This window comes from Octodon degus, unplaced genomic scaffold (assembly GCF_000260255.1).
Source record: "Octodon degus isolate 3935 unplaced genomic scaffold, OctDeg1.0 scaffold00147, whole genome shotgun sequence".
Classification (NCBI taxonomy): domain Eukaryota; kingdom Metazoa; phylum Chordata; class Mammalia; order Rodentia; family Octodontidae; genus Octodon; species Octodon degus.
Genome location: NW_004524723.1, coordinates 1,523,581 through 1,534,950, shown reverse-complemented (window position 1 = coordinate 1,534,950; position 11,370 = coordinate 1,523,581). Strand labels below are relative to the sequence as shown.

Below are 11,370 nucleotides of genomic sequence, written 5' to 3'. Positions count from 1 at the left end.
CAGAGCCCGGAGCCCGAGCCGAGCCGAGCCGGAGCCGAGACGGCCGCGGCGCCGTGCGATGCGGGGATCGCGCCCCCGGGGCTCCTGAGCCTGCGCCCGTGCCCAGAGCTGGTGCCGAGCCGTGTCCGCGCCCATCGCAGCCACCCGCCGGGGGCCAGGCGGGGACCCGCAGGTGAGGAGAGAACGCCCCTGCGCCCGGCGGCCCGGCCCGGCCCGAGCCCGCCGCCCGCAGCCGCCCGACTGTCCTCCCCGAGGGCCGGAACCTCCGGCCCTTTCGCCCCCTTCCCGGCCCGCGTCTGCCGGTCCTATCCCTCCCCCATCGCGCCCAAGAGGCTGAGCCAGAGTAGAAGGGGCGCAGCGCGCTCCGGCCGGCGGGGATTCCCCCTGGAGGGGCGTCTCGGGTAGCTGGCGCCCCCTCCCCTTCCCTTCCGGGTTTCCCTTGCGCTGTCGAGGGCCGGGGGAGGGGCGCTCCCACCCGGGCTTCCCGGCCATCCCTGGCGCAGGCTCCGGCAGGGTCTGGAATTGGGACCCGGATTCCTGAGGCGGAGACCCCAAGGTCAGAGTGGCGACAAGGCACGCAGCCAACGTATTTCCAGAGAACGAGTGTGAAGGGGTTGGCAGAGGAGGAGTGGGAATGGGGGACAAGGCCAAGCACCCCTTCTCTGGGCGCGAAGGAGCCTCCCGCTAGAGCTGTTGTCTCTGTTGGACGAGATCTCTGTGTGCCTTGACAGGAGAGCGCCGTGCGCTGTAACGCAGAACAGTTCTGTGCGTTTCCTATCCCTGGGCACTGGGACCACGAGGAGATCTAGGTGCCCTTTGAAGCCCTAAGGTGGTCGCGTCTCCTCTAAATGGTTTCTGTGTGCGCAGAAGGCAGAAAGGTCTCTGGGCACTGAGATTCTGGGGGAGTCCTCTGCTTCCTTGCTCTAGCTTAGACCCGGTCAGGCTCACGCCCTGGCTAGAAGGGAAGCTGCTCTTGACCTCTTGTGTTATTTCGCTGTCTTGAGTGGCACTTGGGAGAAGTGGAGGTGCCTTCTCATGTCTTTGCCTGGCCTGATCTGGGGGGCTGGTGGAGCCGGAGCTGTAGGGAATGGTGGTTGGTGGTAGAGGTGGTGGCTGAGAGATGCTGGGGACAAGCCTCTGACCGCAAGCCTGCCTGGCTAACACCTGTTGGAGGGCAGCTGTGGCACGACTCATACTTGAGCCCAGACTGGGGACTTGGGAATCAGGATCCTATTGAGGCCTGGGTTGGTTTTCATTCCTCCGTTATCTGCTCACCTCTGGCTGAGACCTCAAGCTCTTCTCCTGGGGACACTAGGCAGTGCCACCCAGCCAGCATACCGCGTGACTTGCAGGAAACCAGGCAACTTGCAGGAGACCGGGCACCTTGGCCCTCTCCCTAGCCCCCACCAACCCCAGACCTAGATCAACAGAGGCCCTGGCCACACTGACCTCAACTCCTCCCCGTGAGAACTGGGCAGGTACATGTGAGGGGCAGTGATAGGGAGGACTGAGGGAGAGTGACAGGCAGCCATCATAGGAGACTGAGACCAGGAGGGGACAGCCAGAAAAGGAACAGATTCTTTGTTAGCGGCTGCGGTGCTATAAGAGCCTTATCAAACTTTTAACAGAGTTCTGTCACCTCCATGTTGTAAAAGTAAGGAAACTGAGACCCAGGGGGCATCAAGGACTTATTCAAGGTCACAGAGAAAGTCACTGGACTCAGGGCACCACTCGGGATAGAGGATCTGAGCAGAAAGGGAAGAGGCCTTCAGCCCGTGCAACTTGGGCTACCATTGCATTCTCTGTGCTTGGCCTCTGCTCTTCATAGTGAACAGCGCACCTCTGATAGAATCCCACGGTGGACTCACTTGTCCCAAAGAGTGGGCTTGGGAAAAGACTGGGAAGCACCAGAGAGCGGGGAGCAGGGGAGCAGGAGAGGTTGGGGCCTGTGCCATCCACAGAGAAGGGGTCCATAAACGGAAGCCTTTTTTATGGGAGGCCAGACCCTGCTGATCCTTGAGGAAGTTTTCGGAAGGGTGTGCTGTGGTAAAAGTGCAACCCCAGAGCCCACTCAAAGGAGAGTGATTACCTTTGGCCAGGCAACCAAAGGTATCTTTCTAACCAAAATAACCTGGGTTTTGAAAGGCAAATAGGAGTTTTTCAGGGTGCAGTCCAGCCTTCAAACCTGGCCTGTACAAGGGCAAGGAGATACGAAACAGAACAGATATAAATTAGGACCTGTTGGGTCTGTGGTGCAAGGGTAGAAGAATGGAGTGAAAGCCAAGTAAGTGACAATCATGGGGACGTTGTGAGCTGTGCTCAGGAGTGGGAATTTATCCTCAGTAATGGTATAAAAATAGCTAACATGAACATTGTGTGTGCTGTGGGCTAGGCTACCCTGAGCCCTTTGTGAAGCCCCGCTCCTTGTATCTCTCCTGGCGGCAGGGGACAATAATGACCACTTTGCAGATGATAAAACTGAGGTCCAAGAGGTGAAGTAGCTGCACACTGTCACACCCACCCTGGGTAGCAGAATTTGGCATCAGTGGATCTGTTCTGCACCCTGCCACCTCCCGGGCAGACAGTGGGTAGTGTCAGTAGCCTTTCAGTGGAAGGAAAGGTAATGGACAGGTGACTACAGGTGACAGAACATGAGACATGCCTGTGTCCCTATGAAGAGACCCACTGCCCTGTAATCTCTGACTTTGTGGGCTCGAGGAGCAAGGAACGTGGCCCCGTGGCATTCTGCAAGCAGGAAGGGCAAGTGGAGCCCAAAGAACAGAAGGAAGCCAAGAGGTGTTTCAAGGTTCCCCGAAAGCAGCTGCCTGCCTGCAGGGAGTTGGGGGCATGGATCCAGGCAGGAGGCACACTCAGGAAGGAGATCTGGGCTGGAGACCGGAACTTGGAGTCCTCGGCTGCAGCGGTGAAGCGGAGTTCAGAGAGAATGTCAGACCTTTGGCTCTCAGTGCTGACAACATCAACCTCACTTGGAAAACTTTCCATAAAAATACCAGTGCCTGCTCCAGCACTAATCCAGTTGGTTCTTGGGTGGAGCTCAGGCACAGTGGCTTTGTGGGAAAGGGGAAGAGAGGGAAGAGAGTTGAGTCAGGAGCCAAAAGCACTTCAACATGAAGGCAGAAATCTAGGAAGAAGGCTTGAGGAAGCAACCAGAGAGACAGGAGAAAATCAGGAGCTGGAGCTGTCCACATGGCAGAGAGGGAAATGTCCTAGGGCAGGATTAGTCCCTGGTTTTCCTTCTGGGAAGTTTCTGGGTAGATGAGAAAGATGGCTAATTTACAATTAAGGGCCCATTAGACTGAGCAGCCACAGGGTTCTGGCAACCTCCAGGACAAGTTTCCTTCTGCGCTCAAGAATACAGTGCCCTGCACCAGTGGACTCTGATGAATGAATGGTTGGGTGGATCAGAGATTGGCCTGGTAGGAATGGGAGCCAGTTTGGAGTGTGGGTTGAAGGTGAGTAGGAGGTGAGGACGTGGAGACAGCATGTGTAGACAGCACTTTCAAAGGATTTGATGGTTGAAGAGGGAAAATAGAGATAGAGGTGAAAGTCCCTCCACTGAAGCACAGAGGGGGCAGACAGCGAGAAGGCAAGGCTCATGGGCCACTGTGGACAGAGCCATAGGGTGGCAGAGGCTGCAGCTACCAACCACACCTTCTGCCAGCTCAAGCTGGCCTGACACAGGTTGGCCAAGTTCAGCCTGGGGTCGTGGGAAGGGCCTGAGGAGGACATTCAGTGTCTACTTGATGCCATGGAAGGTTCTAGAAAGTGTCTTAAAACTTACAATAAGCCGGACATGGTGGTGCATCCCTGTAATCCCAGGACTCGGGAAGCTGAGGCATAAGGATGGTTGTGAGTTCAAGACCAGCCTGGGCCACAAAGTGAGCTCAAGGCCAGCCTGACCTGCATAGTGACCTTGTCTCAAAAAAAAAAAAAAAGACCTACAATCCTACAATAACTGCTGTCATGAAATTCATATATTGCTTGGGAAATACAGAAATACAGACTGGATATACCATTAAACAAATAGATAACAAAAGATAATGTTCCACAGGGACCAGGGCTGGAAGGGAATGAAACAGGGTGTGATTCAAGATCCAGGGTGATTCTAGACTGGCTGACCAGGGAAGGCCTTGTGAAGGAAGAGATTGGTCTGAGGCCTAAGCAATGGGAAAGAACTGAGTCTGGGGAGATCCAGGAAAGGGTGTTGATGAGAAGCTGCCAGTGCAAAGGCCCTGAGACAGGCACACATTCAGCATGTGCCGTCCCAGCCTCACGCTGACCCCACCTCTCAGTGGCCTGGCCCCTCAGCCCTGCATGGCTTGCACTGCTCGCATCCGCTGGCAGCGGTTCCTGGCAGTGAGACTATTTTTAGACACAACTCTCCTCTCTGTGGGCCCAGAACATACCGTGTCTTTTTAAAATGATCAATATGGAATGGCACTATTTATAGAGACCCCACGTCAACCCCTGAGGCCTGAGACCCCCAGAAAGGGAAGAGAGTCCAAGGCCAGGCTTTATGGGGCCAGGCACCATGGCTGGCGCAACCTCAGGGACATCTGACATAGATTCTTTGAAACTTGTGTCACCTCCTCTACCAGCCTGCGCTCACCTCGCTCCTCCACAGTTACAGCTGTGGGTTGGGTCAGGTACCAGACCTCATTTTTTCAGAGGGGAACTGCTGTACCCAAACCCAGAAAGGAAACTGACAGGTGCCTGTTGAAGCCACTGTCCGATGGGACAGTTTTTGTCCTGTTCGCACTGTTTTCTCCTATGGATTGGGTAGAGGAGGACAATGAGGACCCTCTGGGTCTCTCAAGTTCACCGCACCACACCAGCTGGAAAGCCTTCTCCTTAGGACCGGAATGGGCTTGGAGTTAGGGGCAGCTTCCCTAGAGGGGAATCTCCTAGAGCATCCAGGGAAGGCTGCCTGGAAGAGGAGGGCTTGGGCCCAGCTATGGAGGATGCTTGGAATTTACAGAGATGCAAGGGATGCTGTTGTGTCTCGGGGATCGGAGCCTGCTGTGGAGGATGCTTGGAATTTGGAGGGTGAAGGAGAAGTGCTGTATCTCTGGGCCTGGTAGTGTGAGGAAGTGTTTATGCTGTGAGGCCTGAGACCTCCCTCCTCTTCAGTTTCTCCTGATTAAATCTCCCAGGGAGGCAGTGGAAAGTCAGTCCCCACTGGTATTCCGGAGGAGAGGGATGGAGCTGCTCCTACACACCTGAGTGTCAGGGCGGGTCCTTTGTCCACTTGGAGGTCCCTCTGTCCTCATCCCATAGGCTGTCACTGTTCTCCTCACACTCCTGGAGTGAGGCAACTCCAGGCTGAGGCAACCCTGGCTACATCATAGGCTCAAGGTCATAGGAGAATGCCCTTGCTTTGTGGGAAGGAATTTGAAGGGTGTGGAACAGCTTTCTGGTGGGCACTGATTCCCCAAAGGTCCAAGGAAAGGAGGTGACCTGGCTTAGGGCCCCAAATAGTTCTCAGGCCTCAGAAGCCCCTCCCAGCCCACACCTGGGTCTCCTGGGCCCAAAGGGGTGGGCGGGGTCATACCAGGGGAGGGGCCTGCTGAGCCCAATCTGCTTCCTGCACAGCCCTCAACACCCCAGCCTCCTGAGCTTGCGAAAAGAGCCAGAAGAGGGGAGACAGGTGGATTTTCCAAGGAACCCAACCCCTGAGTCTGTCTGGAAGGCCTCAGACCCCTCCCCGGGACCCTCGATGATGTGGGGGTGCAGGGAGGTTGAGGGCCAGAGATCTGCCTCCACACTAGGCCTAAGTGAAGAAAGCACAGGTGCTTGGCTGTGGCTGCAAATAGCAGCAGCCCACCACTGTGCTGGGTCAGATATGGTGCGGCACAGACTGCCAGTTAAATAAGGCAACAGCTAGTTGCCAACAAAGGTGGAAACCCAGGGAGAGCCACCACTCACTTGCTGAACCTAGGTGCCTATTAGGTATGTAATTGCTGAGCTACCATTTCAGGAACTTCTGGGTGGGGGATGGGAGAAGACGGGAGAAGAGGGGAAGAGAGAAGAGAAAGGAAGGGAAATAACTGGAGAGAAAGAGACAGGGAGAGGGAGGGAGGGAGATTGAGAGACAGAGAGAGAACCTTTAGCTTTCTTTGAGGCCTACCATTCTCAGAGGTAGAAGCACTTTAGGTCCCTTCTGGCCCTCATCTTTTAGGGTCACATTAAGGACTTGTGCCCAGGATCACTTGTATTCACAGTGCAGGGCCCAGGTCACTTAGACGGTGCTCACAAGAAGTTATGAGTTAAAACAAATCTCAAAAACATGTTGAATAAAAGCAGCTTGAGATTGAAGAGCCCATATGTATGAATTAACCTCAGGGACAGAAATCAGAACAGTTGGCTGAAAGGAGCAGAAGGACTTTCTGGGCTAGGGCAGTGCTTACTGTGTTGAAGCCACAGGCATACAGGGGTGTGCATTTGCTGCAGTTCACCCACCTCTGCACCTAAACTCTGTGTGTTTACATGTTAAGCACATTAAAGAAAAAGAGATGAACATTTGCCTGTACTTTGTCTTGGACACTGTGACATCAATTTAGAGTCTTGGTAGGTTGGATTTCTCCCATTAGATGATAAGGGGCCCCAGAAGGTGGGCCTCCCAGGTACCCCTAGGACATGCCTATCTCCTTTGGTGCACATAGTAGGCACCCCACAAATGCTTCTGTTGCCATGGCATCAGTACACAGTTTGCTGCCTGTGAAGGCTTTTTTTCTAGCTCAGGTATACAGAGAAATGAATAGAAGGAACAGAGTTCCACCACTATGTCACCAGCATCTGCAAGTCTTTGGAGGCCCCTTTCAGTGGTCACTTTCTGGCTCTGATTTTTTGTCTTAGGTGGGTGTAGACACTTGCTCTCGGTCTGGATGGAAGTGACCTGGTGACTCAGTTGGGTCTAACTCTGGGCTGCTGTGGTCTCAGGATCTTCTGGTTTTGGCCCTCCAGGGCCAGGACTCTGTTGGGCTTGGCCTTCTCTGCGATGCCACTCAGCACTAGGGCACTAGGCCTCCCCTGCCCATGGACCAGTAAAGGGACTCACGAGGAAGAGGGGCCTGGAGAAGGAGGCTGACACCTGGGGTGGTCACTGTTCCATGGCCCTAACGGGACACTGCTGAGTGCCTCATAGGGTGGATGAGTCACTGTGGAATCCTGACCCACTTCCTTACTGTAGGGGAGGGACAGGGAGCCAGAGTGTGAGGGGGGCACCTTTGGGGAAACTTGCACTGCCAGCTTGTCCTTGGGAAGTGAGCTAAATGGAGCACGGGGTTGGAGGTGCTGGCTCTCCCCTCAGCTCCCATCCCTGGGGGGAACCTGGTCTCAGACCCTGGTCTTACCCAAAATCACTGTGGCTGCACTGAAGCGGGTGGGGTTTTCCAAACAGCTGAATTAGCCTCAGCTTCAGCCTAGTGTTGGAATAAATGAGATGCAAATGTGTGTAAATGAGGGCATTCCCAGCTTCTGGGGTGGGCGTGTTCGCCTCTGGGCGGAATGGGGGTGATTCTGCAGGATTCCCAAGATTGCTGGAGGCGGGTAGGGGCTGAGGAAGAACAACCCCTGGGGACTGCTCTGGGAGGGACAGGGTTAAAGCTCCTGCATTCTCAAAGGAGTGGAGCCGGCAGGGAGCGGGTTAGCTGAGGCCCTTGTACAAGGACGTGTCAGTGTGCCTTTGATCAGGGAGCAGGGGCCTGAATGCACAGGCCACAGCACCAGCTGGCACCCCTGCAGATCCTTTGTCCCAGTGTCATGCAGGGGAGGGGTGTGCAGGTGATGGCCGGGTGGGCTGGCAGGGGTGTCTGAAGCATGCTGGCGACCTCGTCTCGCCCCCCACCCCCACCCCAACCTGTGGCTTAAGCTCCACAGCTACCCACCACCTCCCCTAGAGACCAGGAGGGTCCCTCAGGTCTGCCAGGACAGCTCCTCTTCCACCCACCACACTCCTCCTGGACCCCTACCCTGGAGGCCAGCCCAAGGCCTGAGCCCCTCAACAGGTGGCCTTCTATACTTACCAGTTTGGTAGCTAGAACTCTCCACTTTTCTGGTACCATTCAACAGAAAAATAATAGAAGCCACAAATGCACATCACATGCAATTTTAGATGTTTCTAGCAGCTACGTTTAAAAAAAGTAAAAAGAAACAGATGAGATTAATTTTAATGTGTTTTTGATCCAGTATATTATCAAGTTAAACGTTATGTTTGGCTTTCAATCAATAAAAATTATTAATGAAATAGTTGGCATTCTTCATCTCCTTGGAAGCCTTCAGAAGGTGTGGATTCCCGAGAGCCTGTCTCCATCTGAGCTCCAGTGGGTGAGTTGCTGCTGTGTTAGTGCCAGAGCCAGGGAGAAAGCGGCTGGGAAATCACCTTTGCCAGGAAAACTGCTGCCCCTGAGCATGCACAGAAAGCAGCCAGGTCTCCCTATGAGACCTTGCCCAAGCATGGGCACCAGCCTCAACTATGCCAGCCACTGACTGTTCGCTTGGCCTCTCAGTCCAGTCAAGTGGCTGCAGGTAAGCCCTGCCCCTGCCTCCAAGGTCTCCTTGCCCTCGGAGACAAAGGCAACGTAGTGCAGTGGTCAGTCCTCAGACAGATTGGGGCTTACTTGATCTCTAAACATCAGACTTCCCATAGGTGAAAGAATGGTATACCTTCCTGAAACTATTGCAAGCAGGAAATAAAGTGGAAATAAGGTGACCATAACGATGATTATAACAGCACTTAGTGCGGTTCTGGGCTCCTAAGCAGCATGTGATGCTGAAGGACAGCCCTTAGTCCCATGCTTACCCCAGCTTAGAGCTGAGGAAACTGAGGTCCCAAAAGGGGACCAGGGTGCCAGAGGGCTTCTGGCTGGGCAGTAGGATGCTTAGTATCACATCCATTTGTACACTCATTCCTTCAGTCCTGGGCATCTCCCTGCCCAGGCTCTGCTTTGGGAACTTAGGACGATGCCAAGTGGGGGAGGTATGTGTGGAAGTAAATTACTCGATCCTGTGCTGGAGCCAGTGTGAGAATTCAGATGTGCCAGGAACACAGACAAGGAAAGAGCCAGGCAGGGAGGGCTGTGTGGAAAGCAGGTCCCCTGAGCTAGGTCTGTTACAAGGTCAGTAATATGCACTGTGGGACCGTGTCCCTGTCAAGGGTGGACAGTGCCACGAGACTGCAGCAGTACTGACGAGCACCTGTCATGTGGTGATGTGTGGCCATCATAAGGCCACGGTGCAGCTCCCCATTCACACGTGGGTGGTGGTGCTTGGCATGCACACCTTCTACAGTGCCAACCATATGAAAGCAGAGCACAGCTCTGCGATGCAGCCGCCAGTAGAAAGAGGCAGGAGGATCATGAGTTTAAACCCAACCTGGACAACGTCTCAAAAGTATGGCACATACAGTGATGTATAGTACGTAAGACTTGATAACAAAGGACTGTGTTACCAGTTTACATATTTACTGTGCTACCCTTTTTTTGGTTATTTTAGAAAATACCCCTTTAAAAGGCATATTGGAGAACAGTATGCCTGTGATGCTGACATCATAAATATATGTTTATCTCTTGACTGTGTCAAGGGGCAGCATTGAGTTTTGAGGCAGTTGCTGAGTGAATGGTTGAGGTTATGCTTAGCATGATGGGTTCATTCCCCAGCAGCAGGGCCAGAAAAGACCGAGGCCACATCAGGTGGCTGACTTATGCCATCCAGTCCTGTGTAGGTCTCCTCTGCAGTGGGCATGGCAGCAGGGTTGCCTAAGGGTGCTTGCTGCTAAGGGACACACAGTTGTGATAACCCAGTGATAAAATCGCCTGATATTCACTGAATGCAAACTGTGTGCCAGGCTTGGAAATGTATCCTCACAATAGGCCAGCAAAATAGTTTCAGTTCTTAACCCTGGTTACAGATGGGAAAACCAAGCTGGAGAAATGTCCCAAGCATACATGGGAAATCAGTGCCAGGGCCCAGGTTCCTGTGGGGAAACTGGCTTCCAAGCCACAGCCAACCACTTCCTCCTCCTGCATAAGAACAGAAAGTCTTAAAATGGGGGAGGAGGCAGGAAGGCCAAAAGGGGACTGAGACACAGAGAGAGGGGCAGGTTCTCTGGCTGAAGACACAGTCCCCCTGCCAAACTCAGCCCGTCTGGGTAGCAAAGTTCCTTGCATGTCAGCATGTAGTCTCGTTGCTGATGACTTGTTCGCTTTCTTATTGTCACCTGTTGATGTGGAATCCATCTCCTTGGGAAGAGAAGCATGCAAAGTCAGCTGTAGGTCCACATATGTAGTGGGCGCTGGTTAGGTGTTCACCGAGTTGCTGGGTTAATGAAATGAGCCTGAGAGCTGAGGTGCACATTAGCACGTTCTCCTGCAGGAAGAAATGAAGTTGCACGATGCCCGCACTGCCCGCAAGGCAGGGGAGCCAGAATGAGCGAGGTCCGCAGTTCTCGCATTGGTATGTGGGGCTTGTCAGATTTCTGCTAATCCTGACCTCTGTCCCCGCTGTGGTCAGTCTGCACTCTGGGACACCCTTCTTTGTGTGTCCTGTCATGCTGAGCAGAGCAGGAACCCTGTGCTTACAGGCAGTGTGACCAAGGTGTGCCTAGGAGCCACTTATGCCCTGCTCTCCACCTCTGGGGAGCAAGCCCCTGCCTCGGTGGCACCCACATCCTCTCCCCAGGGGCAGGCAGGGGAGAATGCCACAGGCTGAGCAGAAGTGGCCTGTGAGGAGGGGCCTGAGGTCACCAGACCTCCAGGTAGGGCACTGGAACACAGAGCCAAGCAGGTGGGAGGGAGGAAAGAAACCGGCAGAAATTTTCTAGGAAGGCTGGGAGCCACTTCCACAGAGTGCTTTGCATAAATTTACATGGCAGAGAATATTCTTTGCATGCCGGTTTCCAGAGGCTCCGACTCCAAGGCGACCAAAATGCCAGACATGAGTCAAGACAGGCGTGTGCCTGCCTTTGGGATCCAGGATCTGGGATGGGAGTGGGCAGGGAGGGGCTGCAAGGAGCTACAACGTCAGAGTCAGTTCCCTCCTCCCCCTGTGGCCAGCCGTCCCAGGAGGTGGGAATTTCAATACTAAAACTGGCAAAGTCTCATGAAAACCACGGCAGGTTAGTCATACTCCATCAGGCCCCCTCCGTACCATGCCCGTGGCTGCTGTCTGTGCTGCCAGGCTGTGGGTCCCATGTCATAGCACTGTAAGCACCATCAGTTGGTCACCAATTAAGTGTCCCCTGGGTTCAAGAAAGCCACAGAGAAGGCAATCCACAGAGTCCCCTCCCCACTCCCACTGTATCTCTGCCTGTCAGTCAGTGGGTGAGAGGGGATGCCCAGCCCTGTCACTTGG

At 54.2% G+C, this 11,370-nt stretch overlaps 1 protein-coding gene across 8 annotated transcripts in view; it reads left to right on the top strand.

Moving 5' to 3' along the window:
• Positions 1–8: 8 nt before the first annotated feature.
• Positions 9–11,370, top strand: part of Scn5a (sodium voltage-gated channel alpha subunit 5) — a 94,143-nt gene continuing 82,781 nt past the window's right edge. For 7 of the 8 annotated variants that reach the window (XM_023702228.1, XM_023702227.1, XM_004642155.2 and 4 more), the window contains exon 1: positions 29–172. The gene's annotated coding sequence lies outside the window, so the exon portion shown is untranslated. Of the gene's footprint in view, positions 173–11,370 lie in introns of all 8 variants that reach the window. The other variant, XM_004642154.2, reaches the window with a different exon arrangement.